At 39.4% G+C, this 16,814-nt stretch overlaps 1 protein-coding gene across 6 annotated transcripts in view; it reads right to left on the bottom strand.

Moving 5' to 3' along the window:
* LOC143213078 (uncharacterized) overlaps window positions 1–16,814 on the bottom strand; it is an 832,749-nt gene that overhangs the window by 746,359 nt on the left and 69,576 nt on the right. The window lies entirely within an intron of this gene.

The following is a 16,814-nucleotide window of genomic DNA, read 5'->3' on the forward strand; positions in this document are numbered from 1 at the left end:
ACTCCATACGGCTGTTCATAATCGAAGCTGAAGACAATCCGAGTGTCGTACGAGCTGCAGAGTACATTGGGAATTCAGGCTTCTTAGACGTTCTAACGTATAAGAAATTATTGATCATTTTATGTAGTATATTTCAATATTACTTTAGTGTAATGCTTTTATGGGACCAAACATTTTGGACAGTCTTTCATAGAATCCTGTAAATCTTGACGAGGAAATGCCAAAAATCCAAGTTTCAATGTTAGCAATTCACTGGTTCGAAAGTTCTGGGTGTTTAAAGCTGAGCGATTTCAAGCTTTTTGGACAGATCGATAACAAGGAAAGAATGAAACTTTAACTGTTTATATCTTTAAAACTACTGAGTAACTACACCTAATATTTTTCATACATAATTAGGGGCCCATATACCATCATCTCAGAAAAAATGATCGAAATCGAAGTTGAACACTTGGGGTCCTTCCCTTGTAAGTTTGTACCTTTTGTATTAGGGGCTGTTAAAATTGAAAGATTTACAATTTATTTTACACTCGAATATCGATTATTAATATAATTGAATAACTGTTTCTCTGCTGCATAAAAATTGTGAATGTTTAATTTGATGTGAAATCTAATTCGAATTTGTAAATATCTACTTTTTTAAAGAAATGAACGTTTCAAGATGTAGTCTCTCCTCTAAAAAGTATTATTTTGGTTCACTGTTATCTGGGGGTCAATAGAGGGTCACGCAAAACACGCCCGCGACAAAACTATTCCTTTCGTCCATTTGATCCCAAGTCGACTCTCGATTTAACTCTTTTGACAATTCCGGATGATAAACAAATAAAAAAAGGTATCACGAACTGATTCAGTTTGATCCCAGATGCGAGTCACGCGTGCGCGTTCCTGTAACGCCATCAGCGTTATCAAAAATCCTGTTTCCGTTCGAATTGGTTTACCAAAAAAATTTCCGGCAAAACTTCGGCCCGAAATTCTGTGTAACGTGACGAATTTATTCAGGTCGCGTGTATCGTCGCCGGCGCCGCGTCGGAAGCTTTTATGGCCGTCGTGGTGTATAACGAAGGTGAAATGTAAACACATCGCAGTCTCCCACGGTGCATGGTCTAGATGTGCCGGGAGAACGCCGAACGTTTATGGCGGAACAGCCGGCATAATGCAATGAAAATCCGCAACGCGGTTAGCAGGTGCACGGGAGACAACCAATAATGAAATGCTTCGAGACACGATGCGATTTTATTCCCACTTATCATTCGCCGTTCTCTATTTCCAGTATTTTCCTATGGAATTTGCGGCGCTCGTGATCTTTAAAACCTTAAGGGGATGTTCCGGTCTAGAGAAATCCAATTTTTTCACATTTTTCGCCTCTTTAATAGTTAAAGGGTGTCTATATGTTTTTTATTTTAGGTAAACAGACGTCGATTTATCTGTGGTAAGGTGTTGGTGAGTGCCTATAACTCGCAATTAACAAGCAATATCAGCAAATGATTGAAGTAAAAGTTGTATCAAATCTTTCGGCCCATAAATCTGTGCAAAATTGTTTTTGGAAAAATTATTTCTAAAATTTTTATTTTCAAAAAAATTATTATTTCGACAAAATTTTTCCACAGATTTATGGGCTCAAAGATACGATGTAACTTTCACTTCAACCACTTTTTGATACCTTCCATCGTTTGCGATTTATAACCACTTATGTAAGCAGGCGGGTCGGTTAGGGTAAAAGGGTTGATATCTTCCTTAGAGAAGGAAACAGGTTTTGGAAGGTCTGATGAACAGTTGTGCAAGGTCTTATTCTTTTTACGACTTATTCTTTTATAACAGATTCAATTTTTTAAAATAGTCTAGTGACTTTCGAGCCACCCTGTATAAATTTCCACTTCGTTTGGCACTGTTGTTCAGGGAATACGATTTCAAACAGCATAAAATATCCACTGAATGATTATTTAATTTTACAACCCGAGGCAATTCCAAGTCCACGTGTCATTTCCAATTAATGGGAATTCATTGAATGAAACACAATACGGTGACTCATATATTTGTTCATACTCTACACAAAGAAAAATTGATTGTAAACATCGTTATGTGACACCTGCGTGTACTTTTCTGTTGCCTTTTGTTTCGACGTTCTGTTGCAGTGAATTTATATTAATTTCAGTATAAAATTTCATTTGCTCTCAATCCATATTTTATATCTAAATTGTACTTTAAAAATCTTTATATGCTGTGTACAAAATTATCAATTTGTAATTTACTATACAGAGTGGGGCAATAACTATGTCCACCTTGAATATCTCCGTTATTTGTAATAATATGGAAAAATGTTATCAACCAAATTTGCACGGTATAGAGGGGGGCAAATTGTGACACAAATATTTTCTGTGTGGGTGGAGGCATAGAGGACATTTGAAGGTCACCTTGATTTTTTTAAATAGAATGTACTATTTTTTATACCACAGATCAATAGAGTCTGAGCTAAAGCGAGCTAATAAAAACGTGGTAAAATGGTAATTCTAACTAAACGAAATAGGACAGATTTGGTTTAATTGAATTCAACCGAACGTTGTGTTTTCAAATTCAGAATCCCACAAAAATGTTATGCCACCACGATAACAGAGATTGTCTTTAAATCTTCGTACTGCACGAGTTGTTGAAAGCGGCACGCAGTAGCTGTGCGGTTACAAAGGGAGGAAGGCAGAGAACAAATATCCTGGATAGTTTATGTGTAACGTGTATATATGTACAGGTAACAGTAGAAGCAGATCCTTGTAGTCAGACTACGACGCGCACATGTAAACCGTGGTATCCAGTTGTTCGAGGGAGAAACATTCAGAGCTTCAAGTTAGTAATTGTTCATTGTTATCATCACGAACCTCGCGACATACCGCGTCATATTTTATGGTTAACCTTTTCGATACTGCCGCGGAGAGCTGCACAGCTGTGTAAATCATTTTTATAAAAATCTCCGGACTCGAGGAGATTTCTTACCTCACGGTTAAAGAAAATATTAAGCAGTTAACATTTTCATTTAAATTATTTACAAAGTAGAACGTTACAATCAATCAATTATAAAATGCAGTTACACTTTCGACAAACGTTAGATTTATTTATCTTTTATTTATTAATTAAAAACCCTAAAGAAAATATTAAGCAGTTAACATTTTCATTTAAATTATTTACAAAGCAGAACGTTACAATCAATCAATTATAAAATGCAGTTACACTTTCGACAAACGTTAGATTTATTTATCTTTTATTTATTAATTAAAAACCCTAAAGAAAATATTAAGCAGTTAACATTTTCATTTAAATTATTTACAAAGTAGAACGTTACAATCAATCAATTATAAAATGCAGTTACACTTTCGACAAACGTCAGATTTATTTATCTTTTATTTATTAATTAAAAACCTTAAAGAAAATATTAAGCAGTTAACATTTTCATTTAAATTATTTACAAAGTAGAACGTTACAATCAATCAATTATAAAATGCAGTTACACACTTTCGACAAATGTTAGATTTATTTATCTTTTAATTATTAATTAAAAACCTTGAGCTAATATTGGGGATATAAAATTTCATGGATTTCATGAAGGTTTTTAAATGTGAAAATTATAATGCAAAATATGAACATTGTATAATATCATCGCAGTTGATTTTAACGGTATTAATTTCATTAAATATTTCAATGCAATAACGTCTGATAAAATTTTTATGCCTTTCCTGCGTGCTGAAATACTTCACGTGTTTTATACATTTCAATGTATTCCGTAAAGGATTTTAATTATCAAGATCGCATTTGTTACGTCACGAATGGAGAACGCACGACCTAGTCGAATAAAATCTAGATTAGAAATTGAAATATTGACAACACCAAGGACAGTGTTGCCATCGATTTTTCCATCAGTGCTTGCAACCATTAATCTCCAAGATTGTTCGTTAGATAGAAATGCCATAATTCTTTGCTACATAAATTATCATTCCTCGACATATCTAGACTTCCTTATCTTTTATGTGGAATATCGATTAGTCCCGTTCCAAATATCGTATCAAAGTGGATCGGGATTCTTCCTCCATCCAATGTTAACCTCAAAAAGGGTTGAATATTGCAAAAATGTTTTTACAAATGTTTTTAATACTACCTTCGTTCGCTCATATGATCGCTCAAAACAGTTACCGATGATCGAATTTCTTTTCACTTGTTCATAATAATTATTGACGAGAAAATTCATTTTGGTTGCTTATTTAATTATTTAGTTGTCTACTCTTTTTCGGATGGAGCAAGCCTGTGAAATTCTTTGAGAAGGTTTCGTACAACAAGACGAATCAACAGACCATAAGAACAACACAAAATCTGTTTTTGTTTGTCACATTAAATTTTGATTGTAACAATTAATTTTACGAGTAAAAAATATATGAAATAATTGATTATCTACCATTTAAAAGTTGTACTATTTAATAATACGTACAATTTGAAGCAGAGAACGAATTAAGAAGATTTAAGGACATCTGTGTATTAATTTCAGCTTAATAAGACGATTAATTTTCTGGAATATCCGAACATTTTCGGGAATTCCCGTACCGTCTCGCACACCTCTAATAACACTGTCCAACAGCCAAAAAGTATTTCGATTCCCACTATGCGATTCTTGTAGAGTTTTCCGCGCTGATTCCGAATCTGGTTTTAATTTTTTTCCTATACGTCCAGTTTTTGAGAAAATGGAGTTTTAAAAAAAGACATATTTTTCAACTTTAAACAAATATTGCGATGTTATTATAAAAGATATTGAATTGTTCTTTACAGCAAAAGATTCTGTAGACTTTCCCGAATACAATGATATCCAATATTAATACATTATGATTGTTTAAACATGTTTAAACAATGATTAAAGACGGAGATGCACCACTTTTGCACCAATTTTTGCGGATATTTTCGAATTTATCTCAAAAAATAAGGGTCCAGCGAAAAATTGAACTATACCACGCGAAAGAGCAGACCTTTATCTTGAGAAACCCCTCTGTGAAGTTTGCATGGTCGCCGTTTTTTTCGAACCAGAAAGCAAAATATCTTCGCCCGACATGAGTTTCCGCCAGTGGCGCTCGGGACGGGATACGGCGCAGCGACGGGTACGGAGCGGCGAACGACCGTTCTGGTGGTGAGCGCCATTGGTGGCAACTCATGTCGGGCGAAGATATTTTGCTTTCTGGTTCGAAGAAAACGTCGATCATGCGAACTTCACAGGGGGGCTTCTCAAGATAAAAGTCTGCTCTTTTTTTTGAGATAAATTCGAAAATATCCGCAAAAATTGGTGCAAAAGTGGTGCATCTCCGTCTTTAATCATTGTTTAAACATGTTTAAACAATCATAATGTATTAATATTGGATATCACTGTATTCGGGAAAGTCTACAGAATCTTTTGCTGTAAAGAACAATTCAATATCTTTTATAATAACATCGCAATATTTGTTTAAAGTTGAAAAATATGTCTTTTTTTTCAAAGCCATGATTTTCAAAAACTGGACGTATAGGAAAAAAATTAAAACCAGATTCGGAATCAGCGCAAGAAACTCTATAAGAATCGCATAGTGGGAATCGAAATACTTTTAAAAAGTTGAAATTTGTTGGACAGTGTAATTAGCAAAATTGCTTCATAATTAGTAGTAAACGATCGAACCGTTGCGCCGAAAGCATTTAACATTTATTACAAGGGTCAACGGGTGAAATTGTTTTGCAGAAGGGTGAAATCGATTTGCAAAACCTGTATTCTTCACTCTGTGGCAAGAAGTGCACCGAGCAAAAAGGACTTAGGTTACGACCCGATGTTCCAGCGAATCGATCGAGGTAGCGAAACGTTTATTGAAACGGTACCGAGCGTATCGGGATTATCGTGGGGACAGTAGCCTTTGGGAGGAAGTATTTATCGGTTCAGACATTCCATTATATACGGGAAAGTTGTAACAATAGTTAATATTCACGGGCGAAACGGGCGACTTTGTTCCAGGGCTTTCTCGCAGTTCCGGAGTACGGTAGGAACTGGTTCTGGTTCGCGCATTCGGCGGGTAGTACCGACAGCCACCGAAACTTGCCGAAACGTAAGCTCCTCAGTCTTATTAGTTCCCATCCTCTTCCTGAGTCTCTTCCCTCGGTCTCGCCGTTCTTTTCTCTCCGGGAGGAAAATAGACGAGCTTCTTCCCGTTGTTCTGGATCCAGTAGAAGCTCCTCCAACGACGACTACTCCTTGAAAGGTGAGGCGTCCGGGCCGATGTCACGTCCCTCTAACTGCATTATAATTTCTTTGGGAAATCTCACGGCTTGAAATTTGCTGGCAAGGACCCCGGTAGGACGCAGCCCAGATACCGGGTCAAGTAGGGCATTACGTAGCGCATGACGGCCCCATGAGAAATTTGTCATCTTCCGTCAAATCTCCCGTTAATCAAGTGTGGAGGGAATGAAGCTGTTAGGACACCGAACCTGGCCAAGTATTACGAAAGAGCTATGTACTCTAAACGCGTAGTCTGACTAGAAATTTATGGTACACCGTAAGGTGTTCCAGGGGGACCCTGGTGTAGATGATGGAAAAATTTAATTATTTGTATTCCTCTCAGCGTGGAAATTAATAAATTTACTATTTTTTATCCGATACAATGTCAGTTCTTTGTTTATTCAAAATTCGTAGGTTTGACGCAAATAGAGGTGAAAACTTTATCTGAGGAAACTAGCAATTTTTAACTTTGTTTACGCGATCCTGTAGATTTTGAGGAGTAAATGCCGAAAATCCAAGTTTCAATGTTAGGAATTCACTGGTTCGAAAGTTGTGCGTGTTTAAACTTCAGCAGTTTCGGTACGAACGAAACGATCGGCAGCCACGTGTTCGTGCACGAACCTCGCGAAAGATTCAGTGCACAATCAGAATTATATTAAAACGCGGGCTCTTTGATTAGCTTAATTGCTGATAGTCTGTAGCTGGCTTTTATTGTCACGCGCGCGTTCCATTACAATTATTGCATCGCGGAAAAATTTGTGCCGTTGCAAATTGCCTGCGCCGCGGAATCGCAGGAATAAAAGGAAATGTGAAACATTACTGCGCGGTGCTTGCGGCGAATGCAGGTCACCGGTTTTTTAAAATTACGTGCCCGAAACGACGCTTTATAATAACCGTGAGAACACTACACGCACCCCTTAAATCATCCAAAGCGCAAACAAGTTGTTTCAAATGTGCTACTTATCATAAACGCGGCACGCATCCCCGCGTGGTGCAACAGAGAAAAGTGCCAATACTCGCGGCAACTAAAATTCTTTCATACACTGTTTAATTTCGTTTGTCCGCGTCTCTTGCTATTACGCGTTCGCTGCAGCTTCCCCTGCGTTAGCCTCATTACGCTTTTGTAATTCCGGTTTTAATGTTTAAACCGTCGTAGTTTATATAGCATATTCATAGTGGTTTTCTCGAAGTTACTTCGTCGGCCAGTTTGCGCGGAAAAATGCTTCTTTCTCGGTGGTTGAATAGTTGAACTACCCCATTTCAGGGGAAGTAAAAGCGAAAATATGAAATACAATCTTATCTTCCAGCTGAGGTACAACACTTCAATAATAAGTGTGCACTTTTAATTAATTCACGTGTGCATACAGCTAGGAGCAAAACCGATCACACACATTTTATGAGTGGACCAAGCTACTTCAATTTCCCTGTAAGGCTAGAAGAATTAGTTTAGTAAATGACGTCTAAAAAATATGTTGAAAAAAATGCATTTCGTCGGAATTGTGAAAAACAATAGTAAAAATTGATTTTCACAACTTTTTTAGCCAATAACGAAAATTTTAAAGATGTGTTTGGTCAACTCGTATAAATTATACACGCTCCGAAAATTTCATTGAAATTGGTTAATTGGTTTACGAGTTATGAACAATCAAAACTGGTAAAAATTGGAATTTTCCCAGATTTTCGACCTTATCACTTCTGATCGTTTGTAACTCGTAAACCAATTAACCAAATTCGATGAAATTTTCAGAGCGTATATAATTTATACGAGTTGACCAAACACAACTTTTAAATTTTCAATAAATTTGATTTTTCAAAAAAGTTAATTTTAGTTTAGCTTAATTTAATTTTTCAAAAAAGTACTAAACTAATTCTTCTAGCCTTACAGAGGAATGGAAGTCGTTTGGTCCATTAATAAAAATGTTATTCTGATTTAAAGTGTGTGGGATCAATTTTGCTCCTAACAGTATACTTCATCAGAAATTTTAGAGTCATTAAATAGTCAAGGTATATGTACAGGGTGTCCCAGGAATGTTGTACTTCCTTGAAAGAGGCGATTCCCAAGATCATTTAAAGTGACCTTCCCCTTTGTAAAAATGTCCGTCAACAAATTTTTGTCACCTTGCTTTCTTTAAATGGAATACAGTTGTCTCTCCGTAACTGTCGTAACTTTTTAACCGACGGAACACGTGGTTTAGGGCGGGCAGGAGGCGAAGCCCCTCCCCTTTACCCGCCCCCAAAATTCGTTTAAAATGGCGGAATCCGCAGTAATGGAACAGTCCCTTGCAAATATCTAAAAAACGTTGTCCAGCATGATGACTGTGACAACATACTTTAAGGTCATCAAATTGATGAGGATCTTCTTTTTTAAACTCATTTTGCTCGAATATCTCCTAAGCTACTTATCGCATCGAAAAACGTGTTCATCAAAATCTGTAGATTTTCAGATTCCGCATCTATTATGTCATATTACTTTTCCTCGTAAAACCAACGGTTTTCGAAAAAATGGAGAAATCGTTAATTTTAAACTCATTTTGCTCGAATATCTCCTAAGCTACTTATCGCATCGAAAAACGTGTTCATCAAAACCTGTAGATTTTCAGATTCCGCATCTATTATGTCATATTACTTTTCCTCGTAAAACCAACGGTTTTCGAAAAAATGGTGAAATGGTTAATTTTAAACTCATTTTGCTCGAATATCTCCTAAGCTACTTATCGTATCGAAAAACGTGTTCATCAAAACCTGTAGATTTTCACATTCCGCATCTTTCATGCCATATTACTTTTCCTCGTAAAACCAACGGTGTTCGAGAAAATTGAGAAATCATTAATTTTAAACAATGATTCGGATACTGTTGCATTAAAATAAACCGACTTCAAATTTCTGTTTTCGCGTACATGCTCGTTAGTGTGCACCTTTCTGGATTCCTGTAAGTTTGTGGGTATCCTCCGCAACGGACAATGGGGGTGGGGGTGGAGGTTGGTCGATAAACTTCGCGTTAATTTCATGCAGATTCGAAAGGGTTAGCAGAGCAGGCTTGTGAACGGAGTTTAATCCTCCGCTGTGCCGAGGCAGTGATGGCACTATGGAAACCGCCTCCTCCGACCAACCTTTGTTTCTACGGATTAAATGATTTCTGCTCGTTGACCTCCAATTATTCATTCAGAGAAGGACTCGTCCCTTTTTATTTCGCCGTGTAGATAGGGAAACGATCCACTAATTTCAACGGCGAAAGCTGGCAAACACCGTCCGATTTGAAATGCTGCTGCAAATTAAATTCTCGGTTACGAACTCATTGTTCATTGTTGGAAATTCGAAATAGTCCGACGTCACTGGCTCCCACCCCTCGCTGAGAAATCACAATCAAGTACAGGGTCATTTTTGATTGCACTTCCGAACATAGAAATCCAGCAGTTGAACGAACTTTAAAATGAAACTTCCGGAAAGAACTCCCGGTAGGTACGAACAGAATGTATTTCAATGCACCATTTTTTGAAATGCCGAATTATTTTTTTTTTACCAGATGTACGTGGCCCCTTAATGGATGGTGGAGTTTCAAAAATTGAAACCGGATGTGAGAGGATGGTATTAACTATTCACTTTATTGCAAGCTGTGTTTGCATTTGCTTCGACTCAACGTAAAGTGAGTCGGAAAAATGTTCATATTCAGATTCGAAGATACCAATGGAATAGGTACTAACCAGTAAACACAATTTCGTAATGGAAGTAAAAGTAAAATGTTGCAAGGAACAGAAATTTCATTCACAATGACTATAATTAAATAAATAAAAGATTTTATTTTATTTATTTTTTATTTGATTTCCACACTTATGTTTTTCATTATTTAGCGAGCCAAACCTCGTCGGGATTTTTTAACAAGGTTTTTAGTATATCAATTAGTTCATTGTACCATTCGTGACTGTGTCTTGCGATAATGCAGAGTAGCTTAACCTAAATGAACTTTTTAAATAAAATTGCAGAAATTCATAGACATTGACGTGCTCTTTAAAAAAGTATTAGAGGTCTTACACCGAAAATGAATTAGAAGTTATTAATTTAGCCCGTTATCCCCAATAGCATCGATCGACCGATGAAATATCGTATTAATTTTTGCCGAAACACAAATGTAAGCTGGAGCGGTGAAACTTGGCGAACTTGACGCGCCGGTCGTGCGTCAAATGTAACGCGGAATAATTTTGTATCGCCGCTGTGTTGTCTAATTAGCCGCGCGCAATTAATTATCGTGGGGTAACGCAAATAATTTCGGGGCCAGCAGAGCCGTCCTTTCGTTTTAGCTGATTATTATCGCGATTGTTCGCGATAGATACAGAGTGACGGAGAATATGACAGCGCTTCGATGTAGTTATAGCTTTTCCGATTAACGATCGATCGTGCATTGTGTCGCGCAAATATCGTATCTATCCCGGCTGCTGCTGCCGGTGCTGCTGGCTGGAGATTCTATTAGCGCAGCCGGAGTTTCGAGCCGGGACCATCGGCTTATACGTTTGCGCACTGCTGCAACAAGCTTCGAAAACTTTACAGTCTACGGACTTATTGACACGACCGTGCACAAATTAATTTACGTGATCGCGGTCGCGTGCGCGCGCATCTTGATTAGCAAACTGAACTTCGACGGCACCTCGGCTGATAAGAATTACTCGAGGAATATTTGAGCAAGTGTCTCTAATTACATCGCAGTTGAATACGTTAGGGGCGGGCTGATTACAATTCCTAAACCAACTTTGCTTTCCCGATAACCGGTGGGCGCTCAAAAATATTTTCTGGGTTTACCTTAAAAGCTGTATTAATCCTTTGCACTTCGAGCGGAGTCATCAACTTATCTCACAACGTGATGGTTCATTATTGTGTACGGGATGAGCCAAAAATGTTATACTTGAAGAGGGAGATTCCTCAGGTCATTTGAAATAAATTTTTCCTTTGCGAAAATGTTCTCCGTAGCTTCGTTACGGAGTTATTAACGAAAAACGCGCAACAATCAAAGCACGACTACGGCTACTCCCCGCTGCGGCTACCCCCACCCCGCCGGCCAGCGCGAGAGGGGAATACGTATCCCCCACGCGCTTGATTACGTCACCAACTCACGAAACACCAATTGCCCAGGCTTCTATACGTGTGTCCTAAGTTAATCTTAACATTCGCATAACTCCGATAGAGAAAGAAGCATCACTTAAAATTGCTGTACGATTATTCAGAATATTGTTTACATTATTAAATATAACTCTATTTAATCAATTACTAAACATTTAGGTATTGTACGAGGTATTATACCAATTTCATATCCATACAATTTAAAAAGTCATAGGGAATGGAAATATTCTAGCTGGGAAGAAATGTTGGCTGCTCTTTACTTTACCGGACTCAAAATTTGTGCCATTCTCCTATAAATTATGATGTATTTGGTACGTAATCCAGTAGATTTCTACCCGGCGCGGATGCAGATCGAGGTTTCGATTCTCTAGGATCAATAGTTGAGGAGCTATGGTCGCTTAAAGTTGAGCATTTTTGACAGGTTAGGGCCTGTCAAAAACACTGCAGATTGCTCAACTTTAATCGACCATAACTCCTGCACCATTGATCCTACATGATCGAAACTTCGATCTGCAGCCACCCCGGGTTCAAAACTACTGGATTACCATGAGACATAGAAATTGGACAAATCTGAATTTTGTCTTTTAATCATTTTAATGAGTAGACAACAGCGTAAGAATAATCGTAGATTATTCTTGTGTCTTCACAGTTTTTGAATTTATGTATTCCTTTTTCTAACAAATGCATCAAATCCGCGATTTAGTCATTAATTATTATACACAATTAGTGTTTTCATTTCGAAAACCTAAATGTTCGAAGCGGAACGTTATTATTGTGACATTGTGCGAATGGAAGAATGATTGCCGACGCAATGTTCGTTAAATTCTTTTTATCTATCGCGATGGAAACACTCGATAGTTGGACGCAACGATCTCAAAAACAGTCACCCGTTGACGGATATTGATTCATCGTCTGCTTCGCGCGCACCTGAAAGCTGTCCGATGAAGCAGCGTGGCTCGTGACACTTGATCGTAAAAAATCTACTAAAAATTTTAATGTTTGTTCTCATCTCTCGTGTTTTCAACTGTCCGCGTAACTGTATGCTACGGGAACGAACGAACGAACGAACGAACGAACGACCGACCGAGGCAACTGTAGAAACAGCGCGGCGTGTATTTCGAAAACTAACCCGTGGAGACATGTTTGCGCGCTGAAGTCCCTTTCCTGGAATGAGAGGAAAATAATTTCGGTTATTTTTCGGACGACTATGTCATGTTTTCTTGCTTGGGTTCGGTCAGACTTCATAACCCTCCATATAAAGTAAATTGGAACCGTGTTGTTACATCTCTGTTCCTTGTGAAGTTTACCTTATTTATTAATACAATTTTTAATCGTTAAATTGCTGAAATGTAAATTACCTTGTAAATCATTTCAAAACCCACCAGCGAATAATTAAATCATCCGGAACTGTGCTGTTACATTTTTTTTCCTTGTGAGGTTTACAATTATTTGGTCTAATTAATTTTTAACTGACAAATTGTTGAAACATAAATGACCTTTTAGGTGATCGTGTGAAAATATGATTGTTATATACAGGGTGTCCCAAAATTCGTGAAAATCCCGAAAGGGGGTGGTTCCTGAGACCATTTCAAGCGACATTTTCCTTTGCCAAAATGTTATCCGCGGCTTTGTTTAGGAGTTATTAACGAAAAAACATGGGCCAATCAGAGGCATTGGCATTGGCCAGACTCCGCCCACCGCACTCTGATTGGTCGGTGTTTTTCGTTAATATCTGCTTAACGGAGCCGCGGACAGCATTTTCGCAAAGGAAAATGTCGCTTGAAATGGTCTCAGGGACACCCTGTATATTTTTCTGTCTTATAGAAGTACTTCCTATATGTGTTGAATGTTCTTTCTGCAGGCGATTTTGAACAAAAATTTTAATTTCCCGCCGTTCACTTTTTTCTGTTGCACTCGCCGTCAGATTTACACACTCACGATGCAATTTTCATCGATCAATCGAAGTCAATCTTCATCGATCAATCAGCGGCGGACGTTTGGTACAACACGTGTAAAGCATTAGGCGTCACATGTTTTAAATAGATTGTTTACTTAAAGTGTCAAGTTATCAGCACTCTCTCGATCTTATAACTACAAGTGTGTATTCAGAGTACTAGTTCTCCGAGGGCAAACAATATATTCGTTATTTAAAAGAAGACTAAAATGACCAAGCATATTGTACAACAATAACCAACTAAGGGTTAACAGTGTAAACATGAGATTAACAAGTCAGCCACTTATTGCGTAGCGGTGTTACATTGGTGTACCGTTCAGAAACATGACATCGAGGGAAGCTAGTACATATAGTGGCGTACCGTAGTTGAAAGGTTAAATGGTGCAAAGCTTTCGTGAGTAGACGTAAGAGTATTACTGACGAGTATGGCGAAGGAACATGAATTTCAGACTTGGAAGCATTAGTTGTACGACTATCTGTGATTACCATGGTAGTATACATTTGTCTGATGCGATGGAGTTGAAATTTGCAGTACACCTAGTATGTACTGCTTTTTAGTTCAACCATCTATCCCTGGCCCGGGCAACTTCTTGCCCGTTCCATCGCGACTCCCGCCACCAGTGTATCGGTTCCCCGACTACCAGTGTGTTTGTGTACCGGTTCCCCCACTACCAATACACCAGTTCCCCCACTACCAATGTACCGGTTGCCCAACTATCAATTACTTTCTATTGCCCCAACTCCCAATGCCGGTTCCCCACTACTAATGCACCGGTTCCCTCATTATCAACTATTTCATATTATCCCAACCACCAATACATCGATTCCCCTACTACCAATTATTTCATATTGCCCCAACTATCAATGGATCGGTTCCCTAACTATAAACTATTTCATATTGCCCCAACTACCAATGTATCGGTTTCTCCACTATCAACTATTTCATATTATCCCAACCACCAATGCATCGATTCCCCCACTATCAATGTACCGGTTCCCCTACTCCCAGTGCACTATCAATTATTTCATATTGCCCCAACTACCAATGCACCGTTTCCCCGCTACTAATACATCGGTTTCTTAACTATAAACTATTTCATTTTGCCTCAACTACCCATGCATCAGTTCCCCCACTATCAATTATTTCATATTGTCCCAACCACCAATGCATCGATACCCCCACTATCAATGTACCGGTTCCCCTACTCCCAGTGTGTCGAATCCCCCACTATCAATTATTTCATATTGCCCCAACTACCAATGCACCGTTCCCCAATTATCAATGCACCGGTTTCCCAATTACCAATGCACCGGTTTCCCAATTACCAATGCACCGGTTCCCCAACTGCCAATGCACCGTTCCCCAATTACCAATGCACCGGTTCCCCAAGTGCCAATGCACCGGTTCCCCAACTGCCAATGCACCGTTCCCCAATTACCAATGCACCGGTTCCCCAATTACCAATGCACCGGTTCCCCAACTGCCAAAGCACCAGTTAAAAATTGTTTGTTTCCTCAGATGAAGTTCTGCCGATCTCTGAACTAAGTGCCTCGACGCCTCTATGCTATTCTGATGTACCGTGTGTACTTTGATCTCTGATCGTTCTTGCTGTACTCAGCTGTTCTAACCGACTCGACCCGCTAACTAAATTCCACTGACCGCCTCTTTGGGTCCTCCCTGTGTGTATAGCGGGGGTGACTGTTCCTCTTGTCTTTTACAGATGCTAACTCACAACCTAACCCTTCAGTACTGGGACTCGACGACACGATCATTTAGGCCTGGTGGGCTAAATTGAATGCGCCATTTCTTAAACCCTCCAATTGTTCTAGGTACTATGTGCCACACGTTCGCTGCAGACCGGTCTACTAAAGAACTGGCAACGGCTCGATGCTAAGGAAGAAATTACTGAACAACTCCCAGCTGGTAGACCGTTCCATAAACACATTCCCAGGGTCCTTGCCCGAACAGTAAATACGCGTGCTATGTTCTTGACTGGGGCTGTAGTTTCCAAGTTCCGCTCTGAATTCTTAAAGTCTTCGTCTATTTTCCTTTAACGGCCTGTATTTACAGGGAAAACGAACGATTAAGGAGTTCCCTCTATACCGGTAGCAAAGACGTCGGGGCTCGCCGGGTTGGAACTCCTCGCCGAAACAAAAATCGCGAAGTGTAAATAGCAGACCGACGGCGGCGGGTGGGGACGAGGGGTGGCGGCGTACGATGTCTGAACATTACTTTCTTTCTTCGACCCAGGGAAAAAGCAGTCGGCGCGCTTCTAGGTCCATGTTGGTGTTCGATTTTGCACCGTCTGGCTCGTCAATAACGTATTTACTCGCCGGGATTCCGAAAGGGAAAAACGCCGAAACAACGGGCGCAACGCGGAGAAAGAGAGTTGGCGAGGGAGCCGAGCACTCGAGAGTTCGGTCTTCTTTTGCTCTTTTCCCAGCCGTTCGGTATCGTTTTCAACCGCCTCCCACCCGCCACCCCCCTCTTCCGCGTCCCGTCGATCGCGGGCGTGGCCGGCATTCCACTTTATGGACACATGTACACGCAAGCCGATCGCATAACGTTCGCCGTTCTCGTGTATCAAAGAGCGATGCACTTTGCGCGTTGTTCCTTTTCCCTTCATCTTTCTACACGTCCACCCCCTCCTCTAGCCCCAGCGAGCTGCGCGCATCGCGTCCCACCGATGGAGCTGACAATAAGTTTGGCGGACGTGGACTGCCTCCAAAGCTACGAAACTGTAGTTAGAAAATCGTTTTCACGGTTACAATTCTGGTGGACGAACCGACACGCCTCGGAGAAGGTCGCTGAAGAAGCAACGTATTGATTAAGAGGTGTCATCTTAGGGTACGGCCGGATTTTTCGTCACGCTATTTCAGTGTTTCCACAAAGTTTCGACATCTGTGTACCCCTTCCGTAACTGTCGTACAGAGATGGGCAAAAATGTATCTAAAATTTTCAAATAAAAGATAAATGAAAGTTATCTTTTATCTGTAGTTATTTTCCTGAAATACATATTCGACACAGTGTATCTGTAAGATACTCTCCAAAAAATTTCATTTGACATCTGTAGGTTATCTGAGCTCGAAGTAACTGCGTATGCGTATTCAACGCCTCTAGCGGCGAGAAGTTATTCAAGAGGCACTATCCGTAAGATACAGCGTGAGAATTTTCAGTGTATCTTTCACAGTTATCTGAGAGTCGAAGCAGCGCCACCGTGTATCTTGCGGTTGTATCCGTCAGATTTTGGCTATTGGAAATGTATCTGTGAGATTTCAATGGGACGATTTCATCTTAACCTTCAGATGTATTTGAAGCTCGACGTAGCAAGATACTTTATTCAATTTTTTTATTCGTGACGAGTATTTCTCAGAGATGAAATCACATGTATCTTTAATCGTAATTTGTATTTGATTTCAAATACATCTTGATGCGACGTTGCCAAATCGTAACACTAAATGTACAAATGATCGGTTTAAAAACTGTGGAGCTCA

This window comes from Lasioglossum baleicum, chromosome 10 (assembly GCF_051020765.1).
Source record: "Lasioglossum baleicum chromosome 10, iyLasBale1, whole genome shotgun sequence".
Taxonomy (NCBI): Eukaryota; Metazoa; Arthropoda; class Insecta; order Hymenoptera; family Halictidae; genus Lasioglossum; species Lasioglossum baleicum.